Raw genomic sequence first — 19,847 nt, 5'->3', positions numbered from 1 at the left:
CGTTGCCCGATGTTGCCCGACATTGCCCGTCGTTGTGCTAGTTAACTCGGTGCGCAGCTCCGCGCAAACATGTTTTGTTTGCACTAGTTGGCGCGATGCGCAGTTCCGCACAAAGCCATTGCACTAGTTAAAGTAGAGCTAAGCTATGAGCAATTATACTTAACTGTGCTTAATACTAGTAAACTTTGCTTAGCAGTGCTTCACATTGCTTAAGATACATTATTTATGCATTTATCAGTATGCATGACCATTTAATCTTCTTATATCTATATATATATATATATATATATATATATATATATATATATATATATATATATATATAAAATATCGTTCACTAGTACATAGGCCATTTCAATGCATTTTACTAAAATTTAAAAGGTAAATGTAAGGAATTATTTTTATGCACAGATTTCCTACAGAAAATGGGAAGGGGAGTGGTGGGACTCGAACCGGGAATGCCTCCTCTTTATGCAAAGGCTCTACCACTATGCTATTGCTATTTGGCTTAATTTGCATATAATTAGTTTATTATCTTCTTCGATGTCTACACTGCTAACTGTAGCTAAGCAATAGGCAAACCCGTGCATACACACGCAAATACGGGCAGCTATATCAGGAATAATAAAAAAAAGGAAAGCTTTACATTTTAAACTTGTACTGGGATTTAGAATGTGGGGGAGTGTAGTGTTGGGTATGTAGACATTTGAGCGGACCCGATCATTTCACTTGACATTTGCAGTTTAGGCACTTGCAGGGGCGTAGATATTTGGACTGCTCGGCAGTCTGACACGCCCCCTGCACTCTTGCATGCTCCGTGTTAGCCTTAGAGTTGAGTCAGCGTGCCCTCATGAATATGCATGATGCGCTGACATCATACTCTTAGACTGCAGTTTCCGAGTAAGACTTAGTTAGTCTTACACGGAGGATTAGTGAATCCCGGCCAATATCTTTTCTATCAGATTGTAAACAGTGTCACTAGCAACTCAATGTACATATGTTTCTTTGGTTGCTTCCATACATAGCTTAATAAATGATTTCAGGTATTATCAGGGTTATGCATAAACATAGTATCACTGTAAATGGTAGCCTCACTAAAAATCAGCAAAGTAGCATTCAACACCTAAGAGTATGAAAACTAGTTATGATGAACAGAAAAAAAAACAGCAACTTGCTGTTGAACCATGAAAGAATTTTTGTTTTGCAATTGGTTTCCCCCCTCCCTACCCTTGTATATCTTGAAATGTAAAGCTATGCCCTCTACACCACTGCTGTGTATATATTTCTGAAGGAAAAGATTGTCTTTGTTAACTGCAATTGTAGTATTTTTCTGTTTGGTCTATTGGACCTATTGCGCTCCTTATGACTGGAGTAGAACTGGTACCTTTATGCTTACTTTCCTTCTCATTAATGGTTCTAAAGGCACAGATTGTATAGGATTCATGACGTATGTTTCTGTATGAAAGAAATGCAGCAAATCCTACTCTGAGCTCAAAAGACATTTTCACATTGATGTTTTTTTACAGTTTGAGGAACAGGCTCATCTCTTGAACAATTGATTGAGGGCATCTTGATGAAGTTGTAATATACTGAAAAATCCATTGGCTGTGAAGGAGACAGTTGAATTTTGTGACTTGCAAACTATGAATCACCATGTGCAATGAGCATATCGGGAGTAGAGTGGTAAGGAAAACTTGACTTCAACTATGCTCTGACAGCTGGTGAAAAGTATATTTTAGCTTCATGAACCCAGGGTAGTTAGAATAGTAATAAACAAATAAGATGTTGACATTAAACTAAAATAAATCTCAAGCAGTTTTATTCCAGGGTCATTATGGAATTTGATAAGATATCACTGTTCTTTGGAAATACTTTTGTTCTATGTTACGCCTTTGACACTTTATTTTATTTACTTTTTTTAATCACCAGCTCAAAGTTTTTGGAAATTCTAGCCAGATCACAATGCCATGTGTCATTTTGTTTGCACTTAACAATTCCCAAGTATTTTTCATATATTCTACCTAACATGAGGACATGGAGATGGTTTGGCACAATGTGTGTGGTTTGAACATCAGTCCTTGTGGTGATTTCATAAATGTAATTTAATGAATTTGAGTTACTAGAACTTTCTTCTTGTCATTTAGCCAACCTGGTAGTTGCAAATTTTAAAGTAAATGTAGACGCAAACTGTTTTCTGTATGAAGAAGAAATTCTACTGTTGTAAGTCAGCATTGTGTTACCATATGTCTTCTGATAAATACATAAGTGTATTTCGAAATTCTGCATCATTGCACACTACATTCTATTCCTGAGACTTACAATACTGAGCTGCCTGGATGTGCAAATCATTGCTAACGCAATCACTTGAATCACACATTCTGCAATTATGCTGATCATTGTCTCTGACTGCACAGCACCCTCTAGTGCACAGCTCCTGCATCTGCACACTGTGAATTCTCTGACTCCTTGCCTGAGATGAATTTCATACCACCTGACGCCTGCAGAGCACCTGTCTGTCCAAGTTTCACATGAGCTTAAATTCTGAGACTACAGTTTTCTAAACTACCCGTAAACAAATTTATATATCTCAAAAACTATTAAGAGTTACAAAAAGAGTTAAAATATATATACATTTGTCAGCACACACTATGCTTCACAATGGTAATATAATACGCCATCCAGACATAATGGTAATTCTTTATTGAATAAGTAACTTGGTAGTAAGTTATGCATATTTTCATATTTCATTGACAAATAAATGTAAATATCCACAAAGGAGTGCAAGTTGGACACCAACTATCAGTGTAAAGTTTTTTCAGCATTGTGTATTCCAACATTTGATACCATGGAGTGACACAAACACCTTCTTGTTCAAGTTATTGATATAATTACTAGCATATGACATATATGCATAATATTTCTGGAAAATATATATTTTCTCTGCTAGAGAGTGTCCCACTTGTCCAAGAAGCCACCTCTGTGGTGAATATGCATATAAAGTGCTGTTCTAAAATGCACCTAGGTAGGTAATGCCTGACATGTTTACAGAAATGGGATATTTATACAACATTACAGAGAAATACATGCATACTTGTTTTTACAATTGGGATATGCATGCTCAATTTGATAAAACTGTATAAAGATCCAAAAAGCTATCTTTAACTTTTAAAGCTAGAATAAAACCTCTTTTGCGCTGCATACATACCACTTGCTTCCCTCAGTCTTTCCATTTGAGCAACATGAACTTGCCTATTGAATGCATGTACAGTGGCAATTGAGGAAAGAACAGAAAAGAACAGAAGAGCATTATTCACACCAGTCCTGCCTATATTTAGCTTTTGCTGTCTTGCAGAGTGGGAGGCTGGCATAATGGTTAAGGTGTTTGCCTTACAAATACACAGTGCAGGGTTTGATTTTCACATGGGGTAATTGGATAGGTTTAAAATAGCCTGCAATGGCAGTTAGCCTAGTATTAACCTATGGACAAGTATTCTGTTATTGTCATATGTACACAGCTGCAGGATGTCCACAGTCTGAAATTCATTTAACCAACAGGTGAGTGCATCCATTAAAATGATGTCTACACTGCCCTGCAGTGTGTGGGATGCCATAGCCACTGGATACATCCTGAGCCAAACTATACCATGCCTCAGACTTGTACTGGGAGGCAGAATCATCCCCCTGCAGAAGCCTTTGGTCGTGTCGCTTTACCAAGAGTCCAATACATATCCTGGACTCCTGGACACCACCCCCCATACCCTAAATTTGGCTTCTTCCTCTTTAATGCCAGCTATGTCTATCAACCAAACTAGAGCAATGGAAACTGATGCTTTCTCTACAATTCCAGTTATCTTACTTACTGGTAATGCACAAACCTAAGCAAAGATACCAACCACAATTTAAGGATGTTAAGCATAGAGCAGCAGTGCCAAGCAAGGAAGAATTAAATAATTGAAATTGAAAGGTTACTCTGACACTTGGTCCTATTTTGAGGGGTGTCTACTGATGTAGCCTGGAAATATATATTGGAAATTGTAAGGTAACTATTAGGTGAGTTAAGTTTGCAGACATTAACTGGGGTATAAATGCAATGATCTGACACATTTGTTTTTCCCTTTATACACAGAAAATTGATTTTTACACTGTGGAATTCAAACCTAGGTATAAGGGACAAGAAATTTCTTTCACAGCATTGATTTTCCATCTTTACCACAGAAGTGCTGCTCAGACATAGTCAGGAATCATACATAAATACGGGTGACAGATTGAGGTGTTACATAAGTATGTGTGTGACCTGACAAGGTAATTGGATATACATCTAGGTGTGCATGTGTCGTATGTAATTATGAAGGCCATGCAAGTTCAAATAGCAGAATTATTCTTTCAGAAATATAATATAGAGAATACCCTCAGTCAAACATCTGAAAACACAATAATTGTGTCTCATCCCTCATACATATATCTCATATCAGCTCCACTATGTAAAGTGCCATAAGTGAGAGTGAATAAAATGGAAGGTGAAGCCATAGTAAAAGTGTATTGAATATCCTGTATTAGAATCCAGGACCATGTGTATGGCAATCCTACACTTACACCTCCTGCCACAAGAACGTTGAAATAACACTTCTCTATTTTTCAGTTCACTGCTATAAACTGCACTGCCACAACAGTACAAATAGGTTCATAGGTTCATGGGTATTTACTGGGCTAATGACCACAAGGGCCTTTTTAAGCCTAGCCATGCATCCCAAATCTCTTACAAGTTCTGGTACACTTGATAAGTGTAAGCATGGGCCTGGGAGATCAACCATTTACAGGATACCTGTTTGCATTAGAGACATAGGTCCCAAACCAGGGATGAATTTCCAGTTTCCCATCCAATTGTCCAAATTGCACTTGAATTGGGTTAGGGAGGAACTCTGCTTCCCATGGATGGGGAGCCTGTTCCATAGATGGGGTAGTCTCTGGGATACATACCTGTCTCTCCAGCAGGTCCTATTTATATCACAGGCAAGGTTTATGTCTTTAGAACAGGTAATTTTGCTACTGGCAGGAGGTCCATCAGAATGGGGTCTGACAATGCCCTGTATGCCAGGCATAGATCTCTCCTCAAAAGCCTGTAGGAGACAGAAAACAGGGATAGGACCTTGAGGCAGTCTGCAGAGGATATATTACTTACTCCCTGTATTCTTTTAATGAGGAACCTCTGTGGACATTCCAGTTGTTGGATATGCCTGGTTATGTGCATACCAAAGGGTGCATTCTACTCAATGATAGGTCTAATGAATGCCGAATACAGTGGAAGAATGACTTCCTTGGACTTAAATGTCATACCTTTGGTTATAAATTGAGCAACATAGAATGATTGCCGCACCATTGTAGACACGTGATGGTCAAAGGCTAGATTACTATCTATGTGTGTCCCTAAGTCCCTGACTACTGGGTCAACTCTAAGAAGAATGTTGTCAATATGATAGTTACCAAGGATGGATGACTTCCCAAAGGATACTATTATGCATTTCTTGGCATTTAGTTTTAGTCCATGGCGCTGACACCAGTTATTTGTCTGTGTCAGCCCCTCCTGGAGAACATTTGTGTCAGTATGAGATTCAATGACAGCTCCTAATTTGCAATCATCTGCAAATTTAGTCAGCCACAGACCACTGACATTGGCCTTGACTTCTGAGAAGTAAATGCCAAAAAGGAGCGGTGCAAGGACTGATCCTTGAGGGATTCCACTTGTGATTGGACTCTTTGTAGAGATGGACTCCCCAATTCTAACTTCCTGGGTACTGTCTGTGAGTCAGTTGGCTATCCACCAGGTGACATACGGGTTTGTACCTAACCTCTTGAGTTTGTCAACAATGACTGAGTGGGGTATTGTGTCAAATGCCTTGGCCAGGTCAAAGTAGGCAGTGTGAACGATTTTGACCTCATCTATTGCTTTGTTGACCTTCTCAAAGAAGTCCACAGGACTGAGTAGGCATGATCTGCCCGTGACAAAACTAAACTGGTTTGGTTCCAGTGTCTGGAGGTGTACTATATCTCTATTGATCATCTCCATGATAATCCTTTCCATGGCTTTACATATAAGACTAGTGAGACTTCTGGGTCTGTAGTTTCCAGGGTCTGTAGATGGCTCACCTTTGTGCAGAGGGATGACTGTTGCTTTTCTCCATTCATGGCACTTGCTCACTAAAACAATTATATAAGTCAGCACTAAAAAATTAAAAGCACTACACCCTCACAAACTCCCCTTGAGTACCTTGTTCCCCATTGGCCCTTTTTTCAATTATAAAGGAATTCCCAATACTATTCCAGCATGTCCAAAGGTCAGTTGTCAATCTCCTCTCTGGTCCAGCTGGTGAATCTGGGAAACTTGAGGCAATGTTACAACTGCTTCATGTACACAGACAACCCTCTCCTCCTCCCAACAAATTCCAACACATGCGAGAGATGCAACCATATAGCCAAACTGGAGGCTAAGCTCTCTCAACTCAGTACTGGCGTAACCAGTCAGGAAGAGAAGGAAACCACACTCACTACAATTCCAGTCTCACATAGACCTACCATGACAGCAAACCAAACACATAAACACATAAAAACATACTCGAAGGCTCTAAATAAAAATCTGCCTAAGCAGCAGAGACCTCCAAAGCAGACACCCAAAAACCGCTACCCGAAAACAAGACACGTGCAACACATAGCTCACAAAGCCAGTGTGCCGAACAGTCACAGCCCTTAAGGCTAAACAACACAACTGATACACTTGTAATAGGTGACTCTATCATCAGGCACACTAACGTCCCGCTCACCAGGCTGAACAAGGAGAAGGTCACGGTGAGCTGCCTGTCGGGCACTAGGATCCGTCATATAACACAAGTACTCAGGTCACTCCAAGGCAAGTACAAATATGACTCAGTCATTGTCCATGCTGGTGTGAATGACCTGAGACATACCTCCCTGGACTACATGAAAAGAGACATAGAGGAGCTCTCTGAGCATGTAGCCCAGGCTGGTATGACCCTGACCTTGAGTAGCATCTTACCCTCACCAAGAATGATGCCACAATATGAAGACAAGATGATCAATTTCAACAATTGGCTTAAGTATTGGTGTCATTCAAAGGGGATCCAATGCCTGTCAGCCTGGGATGACATGCTCGACAAGCCACGATGCTTCGCTAGGGTTGGCTTGCACCTGTCAACCCTGGCCTTTCGGATATTGGCAAAGGCTCTTGCTACCCCCATAGTGCCTTTTTTAGGCAAGGCTCAAAAGACAAACCCACCTCCATAGGTATCACAAGGGATAAGAAACTAAGAGTAATGCTACTAAACGCCAGAAATCTAAACCTCAAGATGCATGCACTCAAAACTCTCCTTAGCATGGAGAACATCGATATCTGTGCAGTAACAGAAACCTGGTTCAAGGCTCCCGAGAGCACCCCAGCACTACCAGGTTATACCTCATACCATGCTTTTCAACCCAAAACTTGGATCGAACCAAAAAAGGAGGGGGAGTATCAGTATTCGTCAAAGATACCCACACCTCCAGGTTAGTGGCACAGCACGAAGCATCAGAGACTATCCATGTGCAACTAACAGTGGGTAAAACTGCCTTCCAGTTTATAGCCTGCCAAAGACCACCCTCCCAAACCCAGGAACCCCACTCGGCCTTCCTGAGAACACTGGAAAATATGAAGGTCTCTCCAAACACCATTATATTGGGTGACTTCAACTACCCAAACATAGTCTGGGAGCATTACCCTAGCTCCAACACCCTAGCCCAAAGGTTCCTAGAATTTATAAACTCAAATGCTATGGAACAACTTGTTACCACTCCCACAAGAGTGGAAAACATACTGGACCTGATCATCACCAACATGGGGACTCTATGCCCCAGACCAGAAGTATATCCCTCACTGGTAAGAGCAGACCATAAACTAATCTCACTGGATATTCACATCCCGACCCCACCCCCTGCCCAGAAAACCACAGTGAAAAACTTCTCTAAAGCAAATTTCACACTCCTCAAAACCGAGGTGGAATCCTTCAAAGCCTCCGGACCTGTGGAAAATACGGCCCAGACGGCAGAATCCTTTATAAATGCATTCTATGAACACTTTCAGGAATGCATGGATCACGCAATCCCAAATAAAACCATGACCCAATCCTCCAAAGGCAGACGTCCTATCTGGTGGACCCCAGCCATAAACAAACTATACAATAGAAGGAGGAAGCTACTACATGATAGAACAAAATCCCAAAAAGGGAAGGCATCTCTGATCAGTATTAACAAAAAACTATGGGCACTCATTAAATCGTCTAAGGCCAGCTTCAAGAGAAAAATTGCACAGGACACTAAGGATAATCACAAGGCTTTCTTTAGTTATGTTAGGAACCTGGGTGGGAATTCCCAGATATGCTCAGAATTAGTCCAAAATGACAAAAAATACACCAAACTCACAGACATTGCCAACAGCCTAGCTGACAGGTTCAGCACAACCCCCCCCCCCACCAAAAGGGCAAATATCTATCCCAGCAGAGTGCTGCCCCCTGACATCTCAGATGCTCAGGTAAGAGCTGCCCTCTCCAAAGCAAAAAACACAGCATCAATAGGACCAGACGGTGTCCCTGGCTGCGTCCTACATGAACTCCAAGAAGAGCTAAACCCAAACATAAAACTACTGTTCAATCTCAGCCTTACTACAGGATATGTACCCAAAGAGTGGCGTACAGCAACAGTGGTCCCTCTCCACAAAGGTGGTGCCTCAATGGATCCTGGAAACTATCGCCCCCATAAGCCTGACTAGCTTGGTCTGCAAAGCTATGGAAAGGATCATCATGGACCTCATAAATAAAGATATTGGGGACCTACAGACACTGAATCCTACCCAGTTTGGCTTTGTTAAGGGCAGATCCTGCCTCTTAAACATGGTCAATTTCTTTGAAACAGTCACCAAGGCCATTGACGAGGGGAAGGTGGTCCACACAGCCTACCTGGACCTTGCAAAAGCCTTTGATACAATACCCCACTCGGTCTTTATAGATAAGCTCACCAGCTTAAATATAAACCCCTGTGTCACTGGATGGGTTGCAAACTGGCTCAAGGACAGAACCCACATGGTTAGAATTGCTGGAGCCATGTCAGACTCCAAACCAATTACAAGTGGCATCCCACAAGGCTCAGTCCTGGGACCTCTCTTGTTCGGTATATATTTCTTGGAGGTACAGGCCAACACGGAAGGACTGTGGCTGACCAAGTTCGCAGATGACTGCAAACTGGGTGCCATAATCGACTCTCCAGCCTACACAAGCATCCTCCAAAAGGGCCTCATAGAAACAGACAACTGGTGCCAGAGCCATGGCCTCAAGCTAAACGCCAAAAAGTGTATAGTCATCCCTTTGGCAAAAACAAAGTGCCCACAAATTACCACATAGGTGGTAATCCATTAAGTACAGAAGAAGTAATTAGGGACCTGGGGACCCAAGTTGATAGCACTCTCTCATTTGACAACCACGTCGCCAAAGTGGTTAGAAAAACATTTTATATAGCCTACCTAATCATGAAGGGATTCACATCTAGATCAGGGGAGGTCATCGTGCCTCTTTACTCATCCCTCATCAGGCCCATAATTGAGTACAATGCCCCTTTTGGGATGTACCTTACCAGACACCTGCAGCAACTGGAAAGACCCCAAAAGTACCTCACCAAGAGGATCAAAGGGCTCAAACAGATGTCATATGCTGCCCGGTTAAAGAAACTCCAGCTCTACTCAGTGGCATAATGCCTGCTCAGAGGCGATCTGTGCCTGACATATAAAGCCATGTCCAACCCGGAATTAATGGACATGCTGCACCTCAGAAAATCCAAATCCCATTGAGCTACGCGCTTGAGAGACTTGAACCTCAGCACTGAAATAAATAGGACATGCTGGAGGGACAGATTCATAACCCAGAAGCTCCCTTCACTCTGGAATAAAATCCCAGTCCAGGTTAGGCAGAGTCCCTCATTGACTCTCTTCAAGAGGAATCTTGATGAGTGGATGGGAGATCGTAGGTTTACCCCGGGTATCACTTCTGTGTCACTGTTAGACAGAGGCACAGTATACTTACCTCGAAAAAGGGCATAGCAAAATTAATTTAAAATCGGTGGTGAAAGCCAAACACACTCTGGCTAGGCTTATAAATGCCCTAGGGCAGATAGCCTAGTATGAACCTATGAACCTATGAACCTATGAGGCTCAAAGCCTGTTTGGAGGCTACAGTTAAATAGAAACTCCAGAAGCCCTGATTGGTCATGTTTCATGCTATTTAGATGGTATCCTCGGATGCTGTCTTGGCCTATTGATGCAGTGTTCTTGGTCTTAGAGAGAGCATTAAGGACCTGCTCCCTAGTGATAGTACGGGGAGTTATATTTGATGATATTTCCTGAGGGAAGGTCTGGGGGGGTAAAGTTAGAGCTGAATTTATCAGCTAGGAGGTTTGCTATATCTTCTGGCTCAGTATAGGTGGCTGCATTTGCAGTGAGCTCTGCACACAATTGTGTATTGCCTTTGAGGTTGCGAACATAGCTAAAGAATGCTTTGTGGTTGACCTTGGCCTGGGAGGTCAAACTTACCTCAAATTTGGCTTTGGTAAATTTTATTTGTCCTCTGAGTTGTTTGCTTAGTTTGATGAGTGTGCCTTTATCTTTCTGGGTGCTGCACCACCTAATTTTTGCCATGATTTTCTTCCTCCTGTTATACATCGGACTGATTTTGTGATTCCACAAGAGTGGCTTGTTTTTTGAGTTAGTGCTGTACTTCTTCCTGGTGGGTACAGCTGCCTCTGTGCAGCTATTAACATGCTTATACAGGGTTTCTGTGAACAGTTCTGCACAGGCAGAAGTGTTCTTAGGGTTTATAGGGACTTGATATTTTGCCAGGTTCTCACTTAATATGAGGAAGTTAGCCTTAGAATAGTTCTTGAATATTCCCGGTTGAGCTGGAAGACAAGGTTTTATTTTTACTTCAAAGGAGACCATTTTGTGGTCTGACCTTACCAGGGAAGGCATTACAGTAGGTGATGTGCAGCACTCTCCCATATTAGTGAGGACCCGATGAAGTGCGGATGCACCCCTGGATGATGTATTGACTATCTGGTCCAGGATGTTTGTGTTTACAAAATCCAGGAATCTCTGTGCATGTACATTTGATGTCATTTAGGATTCCCAGTTAATAGTGATGTAATTAAAGTCACCCATTAATGTGGTACTGGGTTAGATGGTTAGTGTTTCTAATATGTTTAAATACATGGTATAGATTTTCTGGGTCATAGAGGGGTACCTATGGCTTGCAAGGAAGTGGTACTGGATTTTACCTATGGTGATTTGAACATTGAGCAGCTCATATGCATTGTCCTGTTTGACCACCCTTGAAGTATATTTATTTTTGATGTAAATAGAGACACTTCCACCTTTAGTCCCTACCCGTGAAGTAGATGCTCTAAATGTGTGGAAGACATTATGACCCTACACTGCTGGTGTGTTCTCTGTGGCTTTAAACCATGTCTCAGAGACCACACAGACATCAGCATCCTCTAGGACAAAGAAACCTTCCAGAAAGTTGAGTTTTTTGTTTAGTCTCCTAGCACTGAGCAGCAATAACTTTAGATTTTCTTGCTTTTGATTTGCGATGTCAGAAGTACTTTCAGTTTGGCATTGCCTAAAAAAGCACTATGGGGAAGACAATATTTTAGCTAATATTTGAAAGCCTAGAGGGGAGAGGTGCAGATCATCCCCGGAGAAGCAGAGTGGTCTGTTGACCATCTCCTTCCATGCTGACAAATATTGCACCCCATTAGAATGACACCAGAAACTAAGCCAATTATTAAAGTCAATAATCTTTTGTTCATATTGTGGCATCATCCTTGGAAAAGGTAAAATGCTGCTCAATGCTAGGCTCATACCAGCCTGAGATACATATTCCAAGAGCTCTATAATGTCTATCTTCATATAGTCTAGGGAGGTACGTCTCAGGGTCATTTACTCACACAAGGACTACGACTGAGTCAGATTGGTAATTGTGGTCCAATGATGGTAGTGCATGTGTAAATTTGGTGGACCCTAGCCACGGATAAGAAACTGACCATAACTTTCTCCTTACCCAGCCAAGTGAGAGGGACATCAGTGTGTCTCATGATGGAGTCTCCAATGATTAGAATGTTGGATTGTATGTTAAGTTGCCTTATGGGCTTAAAGGTAGAGGCTCAATGAGATGTAACTCTATGTGTTGATGTGGGTGTTGTTTTGAAAGAGTGTGTTTGGGGCTGCTGAGGGTATTTCTTATGTGTACATTGTCTAGGAGGTCTTTGTGATTTAGGACGGTTACATGTAAGTGCCTCAGCATATGTGGGTCTCTAGGTTTGCTTTGAATTGTGCTTGATGGGTGCAGCATGACCTTATTGACATTAGGAGTACTTTATGTGAGAGCTTTGCCTCCAGTGATGTTATGTAAATACATCTCTTACATACCATATCAGTTTGTTTGAGAATTAACTGGTTGTCAGTAAACATGATGCAATTTCTACATTGCCTCAAGATGCCCATATCCATCAAGCCAGTAATGGAGGCTGTAGGAAAGTTCATATCCATGGCAACAGACCCTTTGTTATTGATTATACTGTTGGAGTGAGAATATCAATCACTGTCATGAGTATGTGGTTTGCAACTATGTGGACAGTGCTTGTTACTGCAAACTAGTTTTCCTCTGTGCAACTAGATATTGGAGAAAATTCAATTGTGCGTTTACAGTAAAAATATCACTCAAGGTGTCTGAGTCTGTACAGAGCACTGCCAAACACTTGAGGGGAAACTAATATGTAGACCCTGAAAATTTAAGGAAGTATTTAGGCAGATATTCTGAAGTTAGAACAAATCAAGCAGTACTTACTGAAAAAAAGAATTGGCTTGTCAAGAATGATGAAAAGAGGGGAGTCGCATGAAAAGCTACTGCCTGGATACTACTAATGCTGGTCTCACCACAGTTTCACTCTGTTAGGATACAATACTCATTTGCTTCTTCTCTCACCAGAAACAGAATGTTATCACCAATCCTGAGAAGAGAAGCAGGCCACAGCCTGTCTAGTAATCCACAGTATTGTCCCAGATGATACAAAGGTCTTTAGGCTTGTAGCCTTTTACTGGTAGATGCCTCGAATAACAACCAGACCAATCACAACGTTAAGCAGAGACACTCACTCTCCAGTCAAAAACAGTCAGGAATCAATGCAGTCTGCTCCTATTCCACCAGGATCAGAATATAAGCACCGATTCCAAGCTGTCACCTACAAAGCAGTTATTAGGCTTTCTGGTGATCAGCAGTCTCCAGGAAATAATGTCCATGTACTCCTCTCACCAGGGGAATACAGAAGCACTAATCCCAAGATGACAACTGAGAGACAGAATGTGGGCTCTACCATAACTGGTGGTCTTGCAATAAATGCTTAAAGGTAAGATGAAAAAAAATGGCTTATCTTAAACACTGCAGTGTGCACTAAGCCATTAGATATGAAAGTGGGTAAATTAAGTTTTAGGTGTATAAAAAGTTAAGTCTTAGTGGAGAGCCACTATTTTTAAAAGAGCAAGATAGATTGAAAGGGGGTGGGAACTTTTGTATTCTGGTACTATGGAATACAGTAGGATGGTCAATAAATTTAAATAGCTGAAGGGGAGTGATTTCACAAAATGATAATGTTATGCTTACCCACACCAGCCAGTAAAAGCAGAGAGGAAACGAGATATATGGTCAAATTAACATAAGTGGCAGGCAACTAAAAAGACAGTGGTGTTTAACAACAGAACAGTAATAACGTGGGAGGGTAGGAAAAAATTCTGTCTGACTCACAAGAGACAGAGCTGTGGTCTCTTTTCAAGTTTTAATATGCAGTTAAGGGAAGAATAATAGTAAAACACAGTGTGTAAAGAAAACAAATCACAATATACAAAATAGAAAAATGCAATAAAGTAATGCAAAATATAAGAAATAAAAAGCAAACTAACCTTTTCCTCGAAGCAAGCTATGTGCCCACCCTGTACTAGAACCCAAGACGATCTGTACTCTAGCCTTATTCTTAAACCTGCTGCCACATGGTTAACTACATGGCATTTCCTAATTTCTAATCATTCTTAAGTTCTCTGTGTTAACCCCCACACAATGCCACTTAGTGTATTTGAGTGGTGCCCAGCAGAATTACTTGAATGTTTTCATTTTCAGTTATTAGATGTCTGAGTCCTGTCTGCCAGTGTTCAATCGCTGCAGCTCTTAGGAAATCTTGCTAACTGCCATGCAACACAGCTAAGCGAAGTTGTATGATGGAAAACAAAATTGCAACAATGTATTGCTTTTGACCTTTGCCCATTTACAGACGCCCCATTTTCTGGTGTTCTGCAGGTGTTCTGTCTGCTTCCTGGGTGTGCTACTGGTCCAAGCTTGTGCATTGCCTTGCTTCACGCAAAGATAAGCATTCTGCATACAACCAACTGCAACATCTACAGTGCTATGATACCATGTAACAAGTTATTTTTACATTTACTCATTTTGGATGTAGTGCAGTGAGTGATCACGCAACCAGTTTATGAATATTGCTTCCAAATATACAGCTTTCTATCTTTCTGTGTTTGTTGCTCATTTTTCTGTTATCTCACCAATAATCTGAGACATGCAGTCCATAAGCCATTCTATATAATTGTCCTTAAAATGCATGAGGATATTAAATGGGAATAATATGACATGCGGTTGCAAAAAAATGAAGGAGAGGTTATATTTATTTATTTTTTTATTTTGTATTTGTTGACCGGGTTTGTCCGACTGGGCTACAATTGCCCGTTTTCAGCAGATGCCTGAGGAGAAAAGATCCAACAGAAAAATAGAAATTTTACATATTGAATACATATAGAATACATTCATCAGTACCACACATTACTGCACTACAGTGTCATACATTACACTGTGGCAAGTGAAATACATATAAAAATGCATTAATCAGAGGGATACATTCATAATTACATATTATTTACATAATAGTGCAATAGTTACATAGCTGTAATTAGTAGTTAGTAGTTTATTGGCCATTTTGGGCTAATTTGTATCTCTTTCATTTCCCTGCTATAAAATCCGCATTTGTGCGGTTTTGCCCGACGGGCAGCAATGGTTAGCTAGGGTATAACTGTTCCCAGCTCCACAAAGTCTACTCTTTAATTTTTCCCTTGGAACTAGACAAACTTTCAACTTAAGCACTCAAACCATTCATTTTTCAGTCCGGCACTTGCTCAAAACTCATAGCAAGCACTAATAAACCTTAGCACTAGATCCCCTATACTGTAGAGAAGGACAAGGCTCTCTATTCAACCTTACAAGCCAATCAGTAAAACAGTTCATTGTACCTATCCAGGCATGTCTAAAGGGCGGTTTCAGGTGTATTCTCTGGTCCAACTGGTGAATCTGGGCATTTTGAGGCAATGTTACAACTGCCTCATGTACAATGACAACTCTCCCCTCCTACCACCAAACACTAACACATGCGAGAGATGCAATTATACAGCCAAACTGGAGGCTAAGCTCTCTCAACCCAAGACTGGACCAGACAGTCAAGAGGAGAAAGGAATTACTTGCATCACACCAACAGTCTCACATAGACCTATGAAACCAGCACCGGTTAAAAATAAATTCACAAAGACATACTCGGAGGCTCTAAATAAAAATCTGCAAAAGCAACAGAGACCTCCAAAACAAACAACCAAGCAACCTCCACCCACCAACACAAACCATGAAACACATACTTCACAAAACCAGTGTCCCATGCAATCACAGCCCTTAAGGCAAGATAACATACCCAACACACTAATAATAGGTGATTCTATAGTCAGGCACACTGACGTCCCACTCGCCAGGCTGAACAAGGAGAAGGCTACTGTTAGCTGCCTGTCAGATGCCAGGATCCGCCACATAACACAAGCACTCAGGTCACTCCAGAACAAGTACAAATATGACTCTGTCATTGTCCATGTTGGTATGAATGACCTGAGCTGTACCTCCCTGGACTACATGAAAAGAGACATGGAAGAGCACTCTGATCATGTAGCTCAGGCCAGTATGACCCTGACCTTGAGTAGTATCCTGCCATCACCAAGAATGATACCACGGTATAAAGAAAAAAGTATCAATTTCAACAATTGGCTAAGCTTCTGGTGTCATTCAAAGGGGACCCAGTGTCTATCAGCCTGGGATGAAATGCTCGACAAGCCACACTGCTTCAATAGAGATGGCTTGCACCTGTCACCCTTAGGCTTTCGAATACTGACCAAAGCTCTTGCCAGCCCCATAGTGCCTTTTTTAGGCAAGGGACAAAAGACAAACTCACCACTGTAAATAGCACAAGTAACCAAAAACTGATGGTAATGCTACTCAGTGCCAGAAGTCTAAACCTCAAAATGCACGCACTCGAGGCTCTCCTCAATATGGAGAAAATCGATATATATGCAGTAACAGAAACCTGGTTTAAGGCTCCAGAGAGCACCCCAGCACTACAAGGCTACAACTCATACCATACATTTTGGCCACAAAACCCGGACCGAAATACAAAAGGCAGGGGCGTATCCATATTCATCAAGGATACCCACACCTCCAGATTAGTGGCACAGCACGATGCTGCAGAGATCATCCACGGGCAACTAACAACGGGCAAAACAGGAATTCAAATTGTGGCTTGCTACAGATCACCCACTATGTCCTAGGACCCCCATTCTGCATTTCTACTAAACACCCTGATATTGGGTGATTTCATTTACCCAAACATTAACTTGGAAAAGTACTGAAGTACTAACTCCCTTGCCCAACATTTTCTAGAATTTATAAACTCAAACCCCCTGGATCAACTGGTCAACACCCCCACCAAAGGTGACAACATATTGGACCTGGTCATCACCAACATGGGCGACCAGTGTTCCACATCAGAGGTCAACCCCTTGCTGGTTAGATCTGACCATAAACTAATCACTCTGGATATCCACATTCCGCCCCCACCCCTGGTAAAAAAAAAAAAACACCATGAATAACTTTTCAAAAGCAAACTTCACATTACTTAAGACTGAGGTGGAAAGTTTCAAAGCCCCCATGCTAAAGTATAATGCTGCCCAAGCTGCAAAATCCTTTACTAATGCACTCTATCAGCACCTACAAGAATGCATGGATCATGCTATCCCAAGCAAAACCAAGACTCACTCCTCCAAGAAAAGGAAACCAGTCTGGTGGACCCCTGCCATAAACAACCTATATAATAGGGGGAAACTAGTACAGAAAAGAGCAAAATCCCAAGAAGGGAAGATATCCCTGATAAGTATCAGCAAGAAACTACAATCCCTCATAAAATCATCCATGGCTAGCTTTAAAAGAAAAATTGCCAAGGACTCCAAGGATAACCACAAGGCATTCTTTAGCTATGACAAGAATCTAAGTGGCAATTCTCAGGTCTGCTCAGAGTTAGTGCAGAATGGCACAAAATACACTAAACCAACCGATATCATCAACATCCTGGCAGACAGGTTCAGTGCAAACATCAGCCCCCTTTCACCCCCAAAAGGGCCCATAACCATACCAGAAGAATGTAGTACCCCTGAGATTACAGACACTCAGGTTAAAACAGCCCTCTCCAAAGCCCAAAACACAGCATCAATGGGACTGGACAGTGTCCCAGGTTGCATCCTATAGGAGCTCAAAGATGAACTAACTCACCTAAACACACTGTTCAGACTCAGCCTCTCCACAAGCTACATGCCCATAGAGTGGTGCACAGCAATGGTTATTCTGCTCCACAAAGGTGGAGCCACAACAGACCCTGGGAAATGTCACCCTATAAGCCTGACTAGTTTGTTCTGCAAGGCTATGCAGCGAACCATCATGGATCTCATTAATAGAGACATTGGGAACCTCCAAACACTGGACACTACCCAGTTCGGCTTTGTTAAGAGCAGATCATGCCTCCTAAACCTGGTGGACTTCTTTGAGTCAGTTACCAAGGCTATAGATGAGGGAAAGGTGATCCACACAGCCTACCTAGACCTTGCAAAGGCCTTCGACACCATTCCCTATTCTGGTATTATAGACAAGCTCATCAGCCTGAACATAAACCCCTATGTCACAAGATGGATTGACAACTGGCTCATGGACAGAACCCACATGGTAAGAGTTGTGAAAGCTTGGTCTGACTCTAAACTGGTAACAAGTGGCATTCCCCAGGGCTCAGTCTTAGGACCCCCTCCTGTTCAGCATATACTTCTCAAAGGTACAGGCTAGCACAGGAGGTCTACGGTTGACCAAGTTCACAGACGACTGCAAACTAGGGACTATAATTGACTCTTCGGCTGACACAGACATCCTCCAATAGGGTCTCACTGAGACAGATACTTGGTGTCAAAACCATGGCCTCAAACTAAATGCCAAAAAGTGCATAGTCATCCCCTTTGGAAAAAACAAAGTACCCACAAACTACCACATAGGTGGTAGCCCCCTAAATACGGAAGACATAATAAGGGATCTGGGGACCCAAGTAGATAGTAATCTCTCCTTTGATAATCACATTGCCAAAGTGGTTAGAAAATCCTTATATGTGGCCCATCTAATCACAAAAGGGTTTGCATCCAGATCAAAAGAGGTCCATGTGCCCCTCTATGCATCACTCATCAGACCCATCATAGAGTACAATGTCCCATTTGGGATGTACCTTACACGACACCTACAACATTTGGAAAGACCACAGAAGTACCTCACCAAGAGGATCACTGGCCTCAAACAGATGCCCTATGCAGCTCGACTGAAGAAACTCCAGCTGTACTCAGTTGCATACCACCAACTCAGAGGTGATCTATACCTGACATACAAGGCCATGTCCAACCCAGAATTGATGGACATGCTCCACCTAAAGAAAATCATATCCCCTCGAGCCACATGCTCTAGGGATCTAAACCTCACCACAACAATAAATAGGACATGCTGGAGGGATAGATTCCTGTCCCAGAGACTTCCCATGCTCTGGAACAAGATTCCAATCTACATTAGGCAGAGCTCCTCACTAACACTCTTCAAGAGAAACCATGACGAGTGGATGGGAAACAGAAAGCTTACCCCGGGGATCACTTCAATGGCTCTACTGGACAGAGGCACAGGGAACTAATCTAAGGGGAAAGCAAAAGCCAACACATTCTGGCTAGGCTTATAAATCCCTTCGGGCTGATAGCCTAGTACCTACCTATGAACCTATGAATCTACTAGTTATGTTTGTACAGTGATGTAGCAAGAGGAGAGGATAATGTAGTAAGTTTGTTTATTGAAGTGAAGAAAGAAAGAAGGGAAGTAGAAGGTTATAGGGGAGTGTTTATGGGGGATAATTACATTAGTAGGTCCATTGTTCATGAAGGTATTTTTTTAGCGGTTTTGAATTGATTGGGATATTCAAGGGATCTTATATCTAGTGGTAGGCTATTCCTGGCCTTGGGAGGGTTAAAGCTATAGACTAGGTGACCCATTTTGGTCCTTCATTTGTAGATTTTTAGTAGGCCTTGTTCAGAACTGCGGAGTAATCTAGTGGGTAGGTAATGAGAGATTAGAGATGAGATATTTATACAGAAAGAGGGTTTGTAGAGAATGGAGTGAATAATCTGAAACTGATTATACTGAAGCAGGTTAGGTAATTCTAGCCAATTTAGTTCTTTTAGTGAGAGACAGTGATGGAACTTGTAAGAATTTCAGACAGAAAATCTGGCAATCCTGTTATAAGTTGTTTCTAACTTGTTTAGTAGCCCAGTGTTGAGG

Source organism: Protopterus annectens, chromosome 2.part2 (assembly GCF_019279795.1).
Source record: "Protopterus annectens isolate FY-2018-M chromosome 2.part2, PAN1.0, whole genome shotgun sequence".
Taxonomy (NCBI): Eukaryota; Metazoa; Chordata; order Ceratodontiformes; family Protopteridae; genus Protopterus; species Protopterus annectens.
This window is presented reverse-complemented; position numbering follows the sequence as displayed.